This window comes from Trachurus japonicus, unplaced genomic scaffold (genome assembly GCF_045865225.1).
Source record: "Trachurus japonicus isolate A0001 unplaced genomic scaffold, Traja_1.0 AP030866.1".
Taxonomy (NCBI): domain Eukaryota; kingdom Metazoa; phylum Chordata; class Actinopteri; order Carangiformes; family Carangidae; genus Trachurus; species Trachurus japonicus.
The window spans coordinates 1-15,917 of NW_028220999.1; the positions used below are offsets into that span (position 1 = coordinate 1).

The window sequence follows — 15,917 nt, forward strand, 5'->3', positions numbered from 1 at the left end:
CCCTTACGAAAGAAAAATATATTGCAATATATTAGAAAATATCATGTGATATATTAGGCAATATATTCCCATATATGGGATTTAATTTTTATATTTTCCAATATATTGCAATATATGCATGGATCATATATGTGTATATATTGAGAAATATATTGAAATAAAGACCAAAAAGGCACTATATTTTTAAATATTTTATATATTTATATATATATGCCATGGATCATATATGTGTATATATTGAAAAATATATTGAAATCAAGGCCAAACAGGCACTATATTTTTTTAATGTTTTATATATTTTCATATATATGCATGGATCATATATGTGTATATATTGAAAAATATATTGAGATCAAGGCCAAAAGGCACTATATTTTTTAAATGTTTATATTTTATACAACATACACACACACACACACACACACACACACACACACACACACACACACACACATATATATATATATATATATATATATATATATATATATATATATATATATATATATATATATATATATGTGTGTGTGTAAAACATTTAAAAAATATAGTAATATAGTATAGTATATGTGTATATTTATAACCCCCCCCCCCTGTAACAAGTTAAGTAATTTATCTAACATCACAATTAGTCCGAAGCTGAAGGTAAAAATTCAATTAAAGTAAATATCCTGCATAGTTCTCCTCCTCTGTGTCCTCTGATCAGAGCGGTGACCCTAGCAACGGTGTGTTTTACTTAGCAATGGTCTGTGAACCGATTGCAGGTCAGGAATTATTTTTTTTATTAGATATAAAAATAAAAAATAAAATGTTACCACAATGAAACAAAATCCATTGGCTGTCTCATCGTGAGCATTTGAACATGATTGGTTGATCTGACTGACATAATGGCTCTTGGCCAATGACAGCTTGTGCGCGCCTTTCCGGCGCCAAATTTGAAAATAACCGTTACTGCTGCTGTGAAACGGGAACCGCCACGACGCACTTCAGTCGTTCAAGAATGACCAGTCATGTGGATTATTTTTTACGATACGGATAAATGGACAAACAGTCGGCTGGAACCTGGTCCTAGCGAGAGCTTGAGTGAATTTAAATCCTGCAAAAAATACCAGGTAAGATATTTCTCTGTTATTATTGTGGCGTTGTTGGTGTCAGGGATTCAAACGAGGCAGGCTCTGGTGAGAGGGAGGGGGGCTGTGTAACGTTAACGGATGTGAAGTCCTGGACATGTGTCGACATGTCACCATGGAGGGTTTTTTTTTCTTATTCTCCTTGTTCTAACCAACGGTGAGGAGGATGTTTCAGCCGGTACATGGCTTCATTAACGTGTTACAGAGAAAAGGGTTAGAAAGAAAAGAGAGAAAAGCTAATCGCCATTAGCACATGAAGCTATCCGGCTTTCAACCCCGTTAGTAGCATTCTAGCAAGCGGCTAACTGGTAGCGTTAGCGGCTAACTGGTAGCATTAGCCACCGGTGTAGGCACCAAATGTGGAGGCTCCGGGCTGCCAAAACCGCCCTGACTAATCTGATGTTTGTTAAATCTACAAAACGAATTACCGAACAAACACCACCACTTCTGTGTGCACGCCTCTGCAATAGTCATGGCTATCGTAGCCGTTAGCTTAGCTGCTGCTGACAGCTAACAGCAGCAGCTAAGCTAACACCAGGACGTCAGCTGTTAAAACCCTCCCGTTGTCGGACACAACATGAAACTACTCCAATTAGCTCAGTCATGTTGTAACAAAGATATCTGCTGGAAAAAATATTTTTTTCATGGGCTGTTTATTGAGTTATTTAAGACACTGTTTTGAACACTGTGTAAACATAAGTGAAAGTTCCTTTAGAACAGTGGTTCCCAAACGGGGGGGGGGGGGGGGGCGGTAAACCGGCTTCGGAATGTGTTTTATTTTGAAAATTAACCGGATTCTTCCGCGGTTTCTTTGTGCGACTTCCTGCCCGGCTTGACAGGCTCGCATGGCCGCGGCTCGCGCGCCGCGCCGCTGCTGCTGTGAACCGGAGCGACGTGGCTCCGGTGTGACACAGTCGTTAACATCAAAGGGCACCGCTTCTCGCTGCTTCGCGGCTACTCGCGGCGCGCGCGTGTGTGTGTTGTGAGAACCACTGCTTTAGAAAACGCACTCTGCTGCAGAAGAAAACAACATGAACTCTGCTAGTAACAGAAACTACTGGAGATGAGACACTACACTGACTGTGGCCTCTTAGCATGGTTACTAATACTCACCCTGTTAATAAAAGTAAAGTATCACTGATATTAGTGTATACTCGGCTGATGAAGTATTAGTCATCCAGCTGAAAATGATATAGCCTGCAAATAAGCCATCATTAGTGAATCCAGTTTATACACACAGGTGTAATAAGTTCAATTCACCCTTCATAGGTTGGACAAAATAATAGAAACTTTAAAGTCAAAGATATGTGGCAGTAATTTTCATTAGGATATTAGTTCTAAATATAGTGTTATTTGAGTAATAATAATCAGGATCAGCCGCAAAATAAAATAAAAAAAAATAATTCTATCCTTAATACTGTGACACAGCTAAAGATATTTTTGTCCTTGATTAATTAATGTTTTACTCTGTTTCTAATTGACTGAATACTCTTTGTTATGTCAATCTGTATTTTACACAGCCAAGGACCCACAGCAGTGCTCTACCCATGAGATCATCGTGCTGGAGAACCCGAAGTGACAATAGAGCAAAAGATGATGGGGTACAGACTTCAACATGCAAACAGGTAGGCAAACAGACCAAGAATTATGGCAAATGCATTTTGCTTCTTAAATTTTTTCATTAAACCTAGTTCAGATTAATTTCAGTTCAAGTTTTTAAAGTGATAGTTCACCCAAAATTGAAATTGCACTCATTATCTACTCACCCTCATGTCGACTAAGGGCTGGGAGGAGTTTCAGAGTCCTCAGTGGCTTCTCTCTTACAGGGGGTCTCGACGTAGCAGTGCATGTCCATATAACGGTTGCAAATGGATACCAACTGTCTTCATAACAAAAAGACACACCAAAAAACATCCAAATACCTCCATGCTGCTCGTATGTAATGTCCGTCTTGTATTGAAGCCCCGAAATGCGAAATTGTCCCAAAAACAATGAAATAAGTCAATTTTTCGAGCTTCTCGAAGCTCTTCTTCCCGGTTCGTCATATTTGGACGAACCAGGGTCTGTTCTCTTCCCAGTTCGTCCAAATATGACGAACCGGGAAGAGGAGCTTTGAGAAGCTTCCGCTACAAAACAAGCTTGAAAAATTGACTTATTCAATTTTTTCCGGGACAATTTCGCATTTCGGGGCTTCAATACAAGACGGACATTACATATACATACGAGCAGCATGGAGGTATTTGGATGTTTTTTGGTGTGTCTTTTTGTTACCAAGACAGTTGGTATCCATTTGCAACCGTTATATTGACATGCACTGCTACGTCGAGACCCCCTGTAACTCAGAGAAGCCACGGAGGACTCTGAAACTTCTCCCAGCCCTTAGTCGACATGAGGGTGAGTAGATAATGAGTGAAATTTCAATCTTGGGTGAACTATCGCTTTAAATGTATAGCACCATCCCATACAGAAGTAATTGAAATTTCCACAGGACTGATGCTGGCTAGCCTCGCATCACCAGGCTCTTCAGACAAGCGAAGAGCCTGGTGTCAGTTACCTCCCAATTAGTCTGCATTCTGGTTCCTGTCTGTAGCTGATACCGAAATCATCAAATTCACCAAAATAAAAGTATTCACCAACATAAAACTTATAAAATAACAGGGTACCCGCGGGGTCTTAAAAACTTGAAAAAGTCTTAAATTTGATAACTATAAATTAAGGCCTTGAAAAGGTCTTAAATTTAGTTTACAAGTCTTAAATTTCATTCTCAAAGGTCTAGGGGTGTAACGGTACATGTATTTGTATTGAACCGATTCGGTACGGGGCGTTCGGTTCAGCACAGCGCTGTGAACGAGTGAGTTTCGGTACAGAAGTTGTGTGTGTTTACAGTCCGCCTGCAGCTACACGTGCAGCCCGTTTACGTCGTGGCTATCGCTAATGCTACTGCTAATGCTACCGCTAGCGAGAAAACAGAGGCTTGAAGACCCTCCTGCTTTTGGGAGGAATGGAGGTGGAGGTGGAGGTGGGGGGGCTGTGGCTCCTATCTCCTCTCTGTCTGTCTGCCTGTCCGTCTGTCTGTCTGTCTGTCTCTCTCTCTGTGTCTGTGTTGCGCACAAGCTCCAGTACATGTGGATCTGCTGCAGATGCGCCCAGAGCAGGCGCACGTCGCTGCTGTGTTGACACTACGCACTGTGCCTCGTGATGACCCGCGTTATTCATTCATTCATTTATTTATTTGCGGCCGAACGGTTGCATCGTCAGGCAGCCGTTGTGGCATTTGCCCACATTGCCCTATGGTCAGTCCGTCACTGGCTCGAACTGTTAGTGCTGCACTTTACATGTAAAAAAAAAAAAAAATCATTGTAAGGCTGTATGTTTTGTTATTTTGAGAATAATTTATTGAACTTATTAGGCAGCACTTTACTAGCCAGGCTAGCGCCGCCTACTGGTTCCGGCAAATTTCATTTGCCTCAACAATGTAGTCAGGACACTAGCAATGCGTTTCGGTTTGCTCCGTCCGCCAGAGCGGACGGACCAATCAGCGAACAGACGGGTAAGTGAAGGCGATGACGTTGAACTCAAGCGCTCAAGATTAACCTATGAGCTTAACCGGTGTATAGCACACGTGACCACCAAGCAGCAGCGATTAGTTGAAGCAAATGTAAGCAACCGCCTCCCGGAAGCAAACGAATCCCTATGGCTCGTGTTCAGACGCTTTTTGAAATGTAATGAAATAAGCGGCTGATGCATCAGGCTAGCACTTTACAACAGTAGCCTTTTATATTTTTTTCATATTTTGTATAATGGCTTGGTTTAGTTTAATAAGTTTATTTGTATCAGGGACAGAATGTACCTACAACATAGCATTAGTAGGTGAGTAAAATAATTACATTTGACTAAAACATGTAAATTTGGTTTAGAAAAATTCCTAATAAACAACAAGCAAATTTATGTTTTGCATTTTGTTCTCTTACCGAAAATGAACCGAAACCGAGACCTCAAAACCGAGGTGCGTACCGAACCGTGATTTATGTGTATCGTTACACCCCTACAAAGGTCTTATTTTTTATCTATCTGCATGATACATCGCAACAACATAACTGTATCTACTTGCAAAAAATCATGAAATGCTGCGTTGGCAAACGTAAAATGACTGTTGCGAGGTTGGTCTTAAATTTCATTAGATGTGGTCTTAAAAAGGTCTTAAAAAGTCTTAAATTTGAGTTGCAAAATTCTGGGGGTACCCTGAATAAACATTAACTTGTAATACAATAAAAGCAAAATGTCAATTTAATGGCTCGGGGACTTTCTTGTAAATTATATTCCTTAAATTAAAGAGTTTTACCGCATTTTATTAGCTTGGTGCTTTTATTTTGAAGGAAAGGTCTGTCTCTCTCGCCCTGGATCCGTTTCCTACCAAAACAGCGGGTCAACGGCACCAGACTAGATGCTGGCTGACTGAGTGATAGAGTTGAGGGAAATCATTGACTATACAGCTGAATACCGACTGAATACTAACATTAAACTAGTGGTCTATTATCTTGTTTTTACTGGTGTGGAGTCTGGACTCCAGTAGGGATAGGCATTTCAAGCGAAAGTATTTGATAATCGCGGAGTATTAATCGATTGACTCTTTGACACCCCCTCCAAACCCCCTGTGAATGATCTGATGTTTGATGTTAGGTTGAACATTAGAATGAAGCAAAGGACGTCAGAGCATTTTATACAGATAATTTAAATAATATTTAAAAAATCTCTTTTTTTTTCTCTCTTTTTCCCTAGATGCACCAAGGAGCCAGCTGATTACTACCAATTGGAGGGTGGACATCTCTTCATCTGCTACATACATACATCTGCTTTATCTGCTACATCAATTTTCTTTTGGCTATTTATTTCTTTTCCACAGTTCCAAAAGTATATGTATTGTCTGTTCAATGGCATTCTTTAAAAATGTTGCACTGTTCAGAAATGTAGAGTCAGTCACATTTCCTTTGTCTGACCATATGCCAGGCCTGTTGGCAGGGTTCTTACGGATCCTTAAAAAGTCTTAAAAGGCATTGAATTCATTAATCTAAAAACAAGGCCTTAATTGGCATTAAAATGTCTTAAATCAATTTTTCAAAAGTCTTAAAAATGTTAACACTTGGTAAGTGGTATTTTATGGTGGCCGTCAACGCTAAATTTCTCACAGCCACCAGATTCCGAGTCAGTGGTGTTTTTTTTTTTTTTTTTTCGGACTTTTTATGCATTTATTTTGAAAGGACAGCTGGAAAGAGACACAATCCAATGTTCATGTAGCAGTCACTTTACCTTGGATCACATAGGAAAGTGGGTAAAATTGTCCCTAACCTTATGTAATTGATGTGAGGTGTTTCTTTTTTTTCTGCATTTGTGTTTATTATGAAGTTGGTCTTAAATTTAATTTCAAGTGGTTTTAAAAAAAAGTCTTAAATTTAACTTGGCTTAAGCTGTAGGAACCCTGGTTGGGGTTTTAATAGGCCTGTATAGCTCCCAACCTCAAACTGGGTTCAGTATCTGTGCCTGATTAAAAGAAAATAAAGGTTGCTTTTGATAAATTACCCAGTCTGTGTTAATATGTGGTATAAAGGTTTGTGCACATATTGCAGTTTGCATATTTAAGTATTCATCCACAATATATTGAACACATATGTCATGTTTTTGTTTCCATATAATTTTCCATATATTAAATATATTCCACAATATATTGAACACATAGCCATACATATATTTCATGTATAATTTTACATATATTTAAAATATATTCTACCATATATTGAACATACATGTGACACTATATCTTTTCATATATTATCAATACATTTTATCATATAAATCTGAATACATTATGGTGGATATTTATAAATATAAAATTGCATATATTTTGGGATATATAAACCCATATATTATATATTCAGGTTTAATATATTTCAATATATTGAAAGGGGCAGTTTTTTGTATATTTTGCAATATATTGCAATATATTACAATATATTACATCAATATATAATATGTTGTATAATATATGTGTCATCAATATATTTTTCCATATATTGCAATATATAATATATTGTATAATATATGTGTCATCAATATATTTTTCCATATATTTACAATATATAATATATTGGAAAATGTAATGGAAGAATAATATATTACAATATATTACAATATATTGCAAGTAATATATTGGTAAATATATTTTTCTTTCGTAAGGGTATACCGTGATTCAGTGCACGGCTGAAACAGCGAGGGTGCGCATATGTGCAACATGAAATAAAAGTCCCATGTGGTCTGATCGTTTGCAAGTGTTAATGTACGGCCCATTATAAACTGTAATGTACTGTGCAGTGTAATTAATAATGTAGTGTCATTGTTTTCAGTTGGGAAAACGGCAGTGTCTCTTAGTGAGGGGAACACCTCAATGTCATACATCCCCACAGAGAGTGACATGAAAGCATCTTCTTTATCCTATTGATGTTGACATTATAACCGTCACATGACCAATACAGGAGACATTAGCATACAGTATAGGCTGTTTTGTAGCTAGGCCAAGAAAGGGAAATGGTCACATCATTGTAGAAGTGTCTCCTTGAGCAAAGTCTAGTGACTTTTCTAAAGGAGAAAACTGACATTAAACTGAAACAGCATTACTTAATCATCCTAGACATACATTATCATTAGAGGAAGGGTCTCCTTTGGCCTTGCAGCTTTTTTTTTTCGCCCTCCATATCCAAATCACTTTATTCTTTTGTCTGATGTATTAAACATCTGCGTCGAAGTCAAGTGAGTTGAGTTCAATTCAAGACATTTAATGTAACATAAATAGCTACATCTTGAGCTGAGCCGGCTGAGCCAAAAAAATGTTGAAATCTTGAGTGCATTTTCAGACGTGTCCTAATTTTTCAAACTACAAGACCGTTTTGCTTAACATCTGTGGACAGTGAAACATTTTCTATTGGGTGCACTTTCACAGCTGGGGAGGAAATGGACCGGTCAGGTGAATCCACATGAAAGTTACTACCCCTTACGGCTTTTGCCTATTAAATCCAAATGAATCCTGATGGAAGACGTTTCAAAAAAAAAGAAGGTGAATCCGTTCTTACTCATACAGGACAGTAGCTCAGTAAAAAACACAAATAAACAACAACAACAACAACAAAAGATCATCATCATAATCTTCACTTTTCAATCTTTGCGCTGAGAGTGATTAAAAACTAATAGATATGCATTATCAAAATGCTGCACTTCCAGTATCAGTGACCACGTGTTTCTGACCTTCTACATTGTATCTGATATCTAACTAAAAACACATTTCAACATGTTTACAGCACATAATTCATCCATGGATCATACAGTATGATTTTGCCAGATTGTGTGTAGGCCGACCTGCAGTTTTCTTGTAACTCCACTTGATGGCAGTGGAGCTTCAGTGATGGCCATTACAATTGTTTTCCTTCTGTACCAATCAGTTCTTACACAAAACATAAGCACAAGAGAAAAAAAGAAGCAAACTGCACTGTACCTTCTTCATTATGACCAGCGCTGCCACACTGGCCTGCTGCCCACAGGTGAGTTTGTGGCTTTGGCTTTGGCTCAATCAGCCTGACAGAGACTCATGAAATAATTTCCACAAACGCAAGCACTTCTGTAACCTTGGACAGAATATCAGCAAATGATGTATGTTGCTGAGAACTTTAACAACTGGAGTAGCTCCTCTGCCAGGCTACCACACTTTGTGCAGCAGTAGTCAGGTATAAAATCCATGTACAAACACGAATATTGTCTGAGTCTTTCTCTAGACTCGGAAAAATCTGTACTGTTTTTTATTTTTATTTTTCATGTAGACGAGTGTTCATGTGCTGGCTCTGCCATATTAGAAAATATTAATTTAGCAAACTGAAAACATTAATGCATTATGCAAACAGACCCAGAGCATGTTTTATATATGCTACAGAGGAGGTGAGTAAGGAGACAGCCCCTGGAGCTATGGTGGAATACAAAGTCTCAGATGGATTTGTATCATACTCACACTGCTGCTGAACAGTGCATACTGTATGTCCAGCGGTGAGACTGCACATACAGTATTTATTGTGTGAAGGAAAGTTCCCATGTGGTACAAACAATTTCAAATAAATAATGGACCTTCATCACAAGGAGCTCTAGGAGGAACTCAGTCTCAAGACCCATTTTCAACTGCAGGATACAGTACGTTGACCTTGGAGAGGTCATATTGGGATAGGCGATTTCCCATAAAGCATGTCATGATCCCATTGGCTTTGCATGTCTTGTAGCAGTCCAGTTGGGTTTCTGCATTATTGCAAGGCCTTAAATTACCAGAGCGTCAGTCTGAAGTAAAGTGAAGGAGAGTGCTTTTTATTAAACACAGTTAACTCTGAAGAGTTTTACACCAGCTATAATGTCACTAGCTATATAGATAAAGGTGGGCTGATTTTGAGTAAGTGCCATATTATTTTCTCTATAATGGAACACTCTCACAAAGGAGACAATTATTTCATCAAGAGGTTTGTTGTGACTCACCAAGGGAAAAAAAATGGTGCAACCTAAAAATATCAATTCCTGCAATCATTTTAAGGCTGATAATCTTGTAGCACAACCCTGCAAAAATGCCCAGCTGCAGGCTGTACCATGTCAGACCATACCTTCTATTGGTAGAGTCTCCTTTGATTGGCTTAGGTGTGAAATAAACCCACTCTGACACACACATGGAGCAGCTCTTTCAGCTGGAATGTATCTCCTGGGAGGAACTTGAGCAAGTCGTTCTTTTCCCACCAGGAAACACATGGACAGATTTTATCAAAGGTACAATATGTAAGAAATCTAAAGCAACTGGCCGCAAAATCATCCTAATATGTCACAGAGACTCAGGAATGATGTTGATATAACATACTGAACTCACCAACAACAATAGTACAGCCAGAATATTCACATTATTATTATTATTATTTTTTTGCAGACCGCAAATCATGTTTATGCTTTGAATTTACGTGTTGGCATGTGGCGCCACCCAGCGCTCTCTCCCAATCACAGCGTCAGTGACATTTCAGCCTCCGGGTTGCCAGTTAAGCTTCCACTGAGCTGCAGCTACGGCTGGGAGATAAAACAAGATCGCGAGAAAAAAAAAGATTGTTTTCTATTATTGGTTATTATGGTCATATTTCCTTGATATCACACGGTAAGATGTCTCATGTTGGCTCATCTGCGGCGTGAATAACACGCACTGAAGCCCCTGTAGAAGCGGGGTTACAGTGTGTGTGTGTGTGTGTGTGTCAGCGCTGCACACAGACACACAGCGTCGGAGCGGTGAAATGTAACAATAACTTGCAGATCACCTGAGTGACGTGAACTCTGCTCGTAGTTACTGTGAGTCAGAGCAATAAAACAGTGAGGTTGTTGATATTTAGATTTTTACTCTGCTTTGAGACTTTGAGACTATCTGGTAACCTCGAGTCTGGGGGGTAGAGGAGGGGAAACAACGCGCTGCTGTGTTTTGAATGTGACTGCAGCAAAAATTCTGGCCACATTCTTACATACTGCTCCTTTAAGTGTCTTAATAATAGGAAATTACCAAACTATTTTACTTCAGGAAAATGATATTGTTTTGAGGGTCATAGAATTTGTATAAAGACTGAAATTAAAGTCAAAGTCTCACTTGCTGCTGCTTAATTTGCTCTAGTTTAAATTTGCTGTAGGTTATCAATGATACTACTGTATGTAATGAAGGTCTGGAAACTTAAAAAAGACAATCTATTATTCTATCAAACACTATAGGCTATTCATTCACAGACTATGATCAATGCATCAAACCAGCAACAGGAAGCTCCATGTAGCAGTTACAGATAACTGTCCCAGGCTGCCGAAATACCCTTTGTAGTGTTTGTTTGGCAGCATCTACAGGTTTGTTTTGTTAACCTTCAAAATACAAAAGCAACATGTTGTTCTCTTCACTTTCAAGAGAAGTATATAGCTATTGGTCCTGAAGAGCCCACCATAAGAGCGTGGCTGCTTTGTACTGTGAGGGCAGAGGGTCAGTCACTGTAGAAGGTGCAGTGGTGCAGTGATTATTACAACCTCACAATCAGGGCGGTTCTGGGTTGTCTGCTTCTGTATGAAGTGTGCATGTTTCCTCTGGGTGCTCACAGGTCAAATTGCCCATAGGCAAATGTCTTTTGTGTTTTTTTGGTCTTGCTATAGGTGTCAACCCAGTGAAAGACGGTGACCTGTTGTTGCTGTACTTGCCTCTTGCCCAATGTCTGGGAGTCAGTTTAACCATCCCCCTTGACTTCCAATGGGTAAGCAGGCTAGTGGATACAACACTACAACACCTTTTTCTTGTTTTGTTTTTTAATTACCTACCTGCACTACATGTTGTGTTTGTGGGCCTCTTATTGAGGAGCCAGAAGTTCTCTCTGGCAAAGACAACACTCATTTTGTGATTTGAAAATTAAGCTTGCTCCTAATGCCTAACGAAACATAAGTGTGGCTGAGGAGCGGAGGGGAGGAAAAAAGCAATTTTTAAAAAATGTTTGGTGTTGTGTTTTTGTTGGGTTTTCCTTCATGAATCCCCTGAATGGTTTTTGCACTTTTATACTGCACTTCATTTTTCACCTGTATTATTATCATAATTGAGAGTATGTATTTTTCAAATGCTCAAAAAAAAAATAAGAAGCACAATTTAACACTTTTGCTTTGGAATGTTGCCAGCTCACTATTATTAATTAAGCTTTGGCAACTTTAACTAGTAACAGTAGCAAATCAAAAATGTTAATGTGCTAATTGTTTGCTATTCAAAATCATCACATGTAAGGCTATATCTCTAAGACTCTAGACAAAGCTAACTTTAGCTTAGCCCACTGTTGTTGCAAGGCCTGGTGCTAACTAAATTGCCTTTTTTTTTTTTTTTGAGGTTTTTAATATGTGTTATAATATTTGTTAACTTTCACCTGCTTGTACTGCTCAAATTTCTAATGAGCACTGTAACAGTGACATCACGGTTCTACATGGCAGGTTTAGGGGTTTAACTGGAGGCTCTACAGGCCACAGACGGACCCAACTCCGTGAAGCATGCTGCAGAGAGATGAAAGCAGCTGGGCACAAGTATGTTCAGAGCAGTAATGCAATCTGTTGAACTAATATATCTGATGTTGCTGCACTCCATGTCAGTGCGAGTAAGTCATCCTACGCCTTGAAAAGATACAGTTGCAGTCAGTCTGCTTATAACTGAAAAGATGGTGAGTGAATTAGCCACGCAGACTGGCAGAGCTATATTAAAAATTCTTCCTTACTTCCTCATTCCCTGTGATGCCGTTTGATCTCCTCCTTTTATTCTTTGTGCGCCTGTTCATCACCTCTATCACTCTCTCATTTTCTCTTTACACCTGAAAAAAAAAAGAACTCACTGCATTATTAGGCTATGCCGTTCCTGAGATCTCAAATGGGCTTTAATCATCTGAGGATCACATCTCTGAAGTGAATTCAAGTGATATCCTTTTGTTTGGTAATGTACAGGAAATTCATTCTTTTGCTGAGATCTTTTTTTCTTTTTATTTGAAGAAACTGTATGCAATAAATGTACAGCAAGCTAATCATCACTCAATATGTCACCAGAGACTAAGGAATGTTAATTTGAAATACTGATTTAACTGACAACAATACTACAGCCAGCATATTCACATTTAAACATTTATTTGCAGCCTGCAAATCATGTTGTTTTTGTGTTTTGGCCTGCACCGCCCTCTCCCAATCACAGCGTCAGTGGAACTTTGGCCTCCGGGTTGCCAGTTAAGCTATCACTGAGCTGCAACTACGGCTGGGGTATAAAGCGATCTCCAACTGGGATTGGGATAACTTTTTTTTTTTTTTACAATTTCGATTATCGGCTATATTTTCCTTGATATCACACGGAAGAAATAAGCGGCTTGTCACTCTACCGTCCTGTCATGAAACATAGTTTGTTTGAGCTATAGCAGCTGTGGAGCAGTTCATGAGATGAGTCCAGCCTGGTCAGTTCATTATGTGTTATGATCCGATGGTCAGAGGAGAAAACTCTGAGGTGCTCGTGTCGTTTACTCTGCAGTAACATGTCTCATAGGTTGGCTCATCTACGGCATGAAGAGAACATGCACTAAGGCTCCTGTAGATGCAGTGTAACAGTGAGTGTGTCTGTGTCAGCACACATGACACAGTGTCAAAGCGATGAAATGAACCAATTACCTTCAGATCACCTGAGTTGACATGAACTCTGTGAGTCAGAGCAATAAAACAGGATAAAAAGTCAAATATTCATCAACAACCTGCTCAAACTACAGAAACACGATTACATAAGAGATACAGTATGTAACAGATATAGGTGTACTGCTGCTTCATCCCTCTCACTGCTGGTAGTAACCAATGCAGTCTAACATGTTTTAGAGAGGCATGGACATCTTTACTTTGAGGCTGACTGTGTGAGTGAGCAGAGGTTAGCGTGTGGCTGTCTGGCAACCTCGAGTCTGGGGGCAAGAGGAGGGGAAACAACTCGCTGCCGTGTTTTGAATTTGAATGCAGAAACAGTTTTGGCCGCAGTCTTACATAGAGCTCCTTTAAAATTCAAATGGGATCATGATGGTGATATAATAGTACTGTACTCAAATGAGTTAAAGACATTTATTTTGAGATAAAAATGTAGCTATTTTAGTGATCACAAACTGATCTGTGTTATAAATATCAGTACACGGGAAGAAGAATAAACTCATACAGAATTCACTATTCTTGAAATGTTCAACTGTAAAATATAACATGTTTACACTTGCAAAGTCATAAGAAAAGAGTTTCGTATATATTGTCTTAAATTCATTCATATTTAATTCGGAATACTATCATAAAAGTGAGAAACTCATCTCCTCAGTAAAGTGTTTTTTTTCCAAAAGAAATGAACTGTAGACAGTGGGTTTGACCTGGAGAACTGTTTTTTAAGATAACACTGTTATTCTCAAAAAAAGTACTTTGTTGTGTCCGCCCTCATATCCGCTCAATCCAAACAAATTAACTGTGAACATCTACGCTTGCTGCCATCAAAGGATGAGTCATACTGAAAGTACCTCTGTGTCTGGGTCTGGACAAAACATTTATAGATTGATAAGGACATGAAATTTGAGATTGGATGGTGCCGTTTTTCTTAACCAAACTTCATGTGAAAAGAGCAATATTTTCAATAGTGGTGCTGCAACTTTTTTTTTGGCTTGTCACCTTCGCCAACATTTTAAGATCTCACGGCCTTCTTCAGAGGCTGGAGTGTAGGCTACTCAGTTGACATCAGTCTACTTCAGACCTCTTTTTAGATCAGAGAAATACATGCACTGAATTTATTGTATTGAATAATGTACTAATGGGATATAATTCATTAAATGCATTGGTTCACTTTTTGGGAAATCAGGGAGAAACAACTAGCCTATGTGCCAAGCTAACTGGAAGTTAATACTATTCATATAGTGTTGATCTCCCCATCTAAATCTAAATCAAATAAGCACATACAGGTATATAATCAAAATAAAACTAATCCTAGATGAATAGATTAAATAATTTCCCTAGAGAAGCTTTGGTATATGCTACAGGTTGTTTTAATCATAACAAGTCTTCCAGATCTTTTTTCATATGAGGTTGAGAAATTTCCATTTCAAATCATTCTTTATTTGTTTAACAAACAAATAAAAATACGTTTGAAATGTTATAAAGGAGCAATGTCTTTCATTGCATTCAAATAAGAATATTACCTACAGTACCACACAAGGTGATGAGTAAGATTCATCCTTTCAAACCTTCCTCACCCTGACCTCCCTTAAACCTCTCAGAAGCCATTGTATACCACTGAAAAAGGGGTCCATGGCACTGGTCCGACCTCCCATTAGTCGATTTGATTATCAGTTTACACATCTTGATCAGCATTTATGATGGTTGTGCGCGATCTGACACGATCTGGCTCTCTGACTGAATATGGAGATATTCTGGGCCGCGCGTGTATGTGTGTGATGTGCGTAGAGAGAGAGAGAGAGAGAGAGAGAGAGAGAAAGCTGCATGCTCCTATCAATGGAAGAGCTTGTCACAAAGTAGCGATGACAGTTCGAACTAACGGGACCACCCATTGGTTCGACCTCCTATTGGTCCGACTTGTGGTTGATTTTGTCGGAGTAACGGGAGGTCGAACCAATGGGAGGTCGGACCAGCGTATTTTGTCGGAGTAACGGGAGGTCGAACCAATGGGAGATCGGACCAATGGGCAGTTCCCCTGAAAAAAGGAGTGAAAGCAGCATTTGATCATTCCTGATAAACTCCCTCTTCATTGGAACAATATTGGGACTAGGGATGTCCCGATACCACTTTTTCACTTCCGATACGATACCGATATTGCAGCCTTTAATATCGGCCCGATACCGATATTGATCCGATATTAGGGGAAAAAAAACGAGTATTTATATTTTTCAAATTCTAATACAAAGGAGAGTCCTCCTGTTGCTGACTGACAGGCTGCTGCTGTCATGTTCTTCAATGGGACAGACAGTAGTGAGCTTACTTTTGAACTGTAAAATATTAAAAAATAAACCTTATTTACAACTGTTATTGAATTACTGTATCAATGTCAAACAAAAGGCAAAATCTTCTTGCTTCAAGGTTTTATTTGTCACTCCAAATTGAAGATTATATAGCCTGCCTTACAGTAAAAATGGCATAGCCTACATAAAATAAAAAGAGGAGTAAAGCAATATATTAAGCAGC

General features: G+C 38.8%; 1 long non-coding RNA gene across 1 annotated transcript; it reads left to right on the forward strand.

The window, feature by feature from the left end:
• Positions 1–1,220: 1,220 nt before the first annotated feature.
• LOC146959936 (uncharacterized) lies at positions 1,221–6,283 on the forward strand. The gene is made up of 3 exons (XR_015035557.1): positions 1,221–1,287; positions 2,651–2,755; positions 5,910–6,283. It is a non-coding gene; the product is annotated as an uncharacterized LOC146959936 (long non-coding RNA).
• Positions 6,284–15,917: the final 9,634 nt, after the last annotated feature.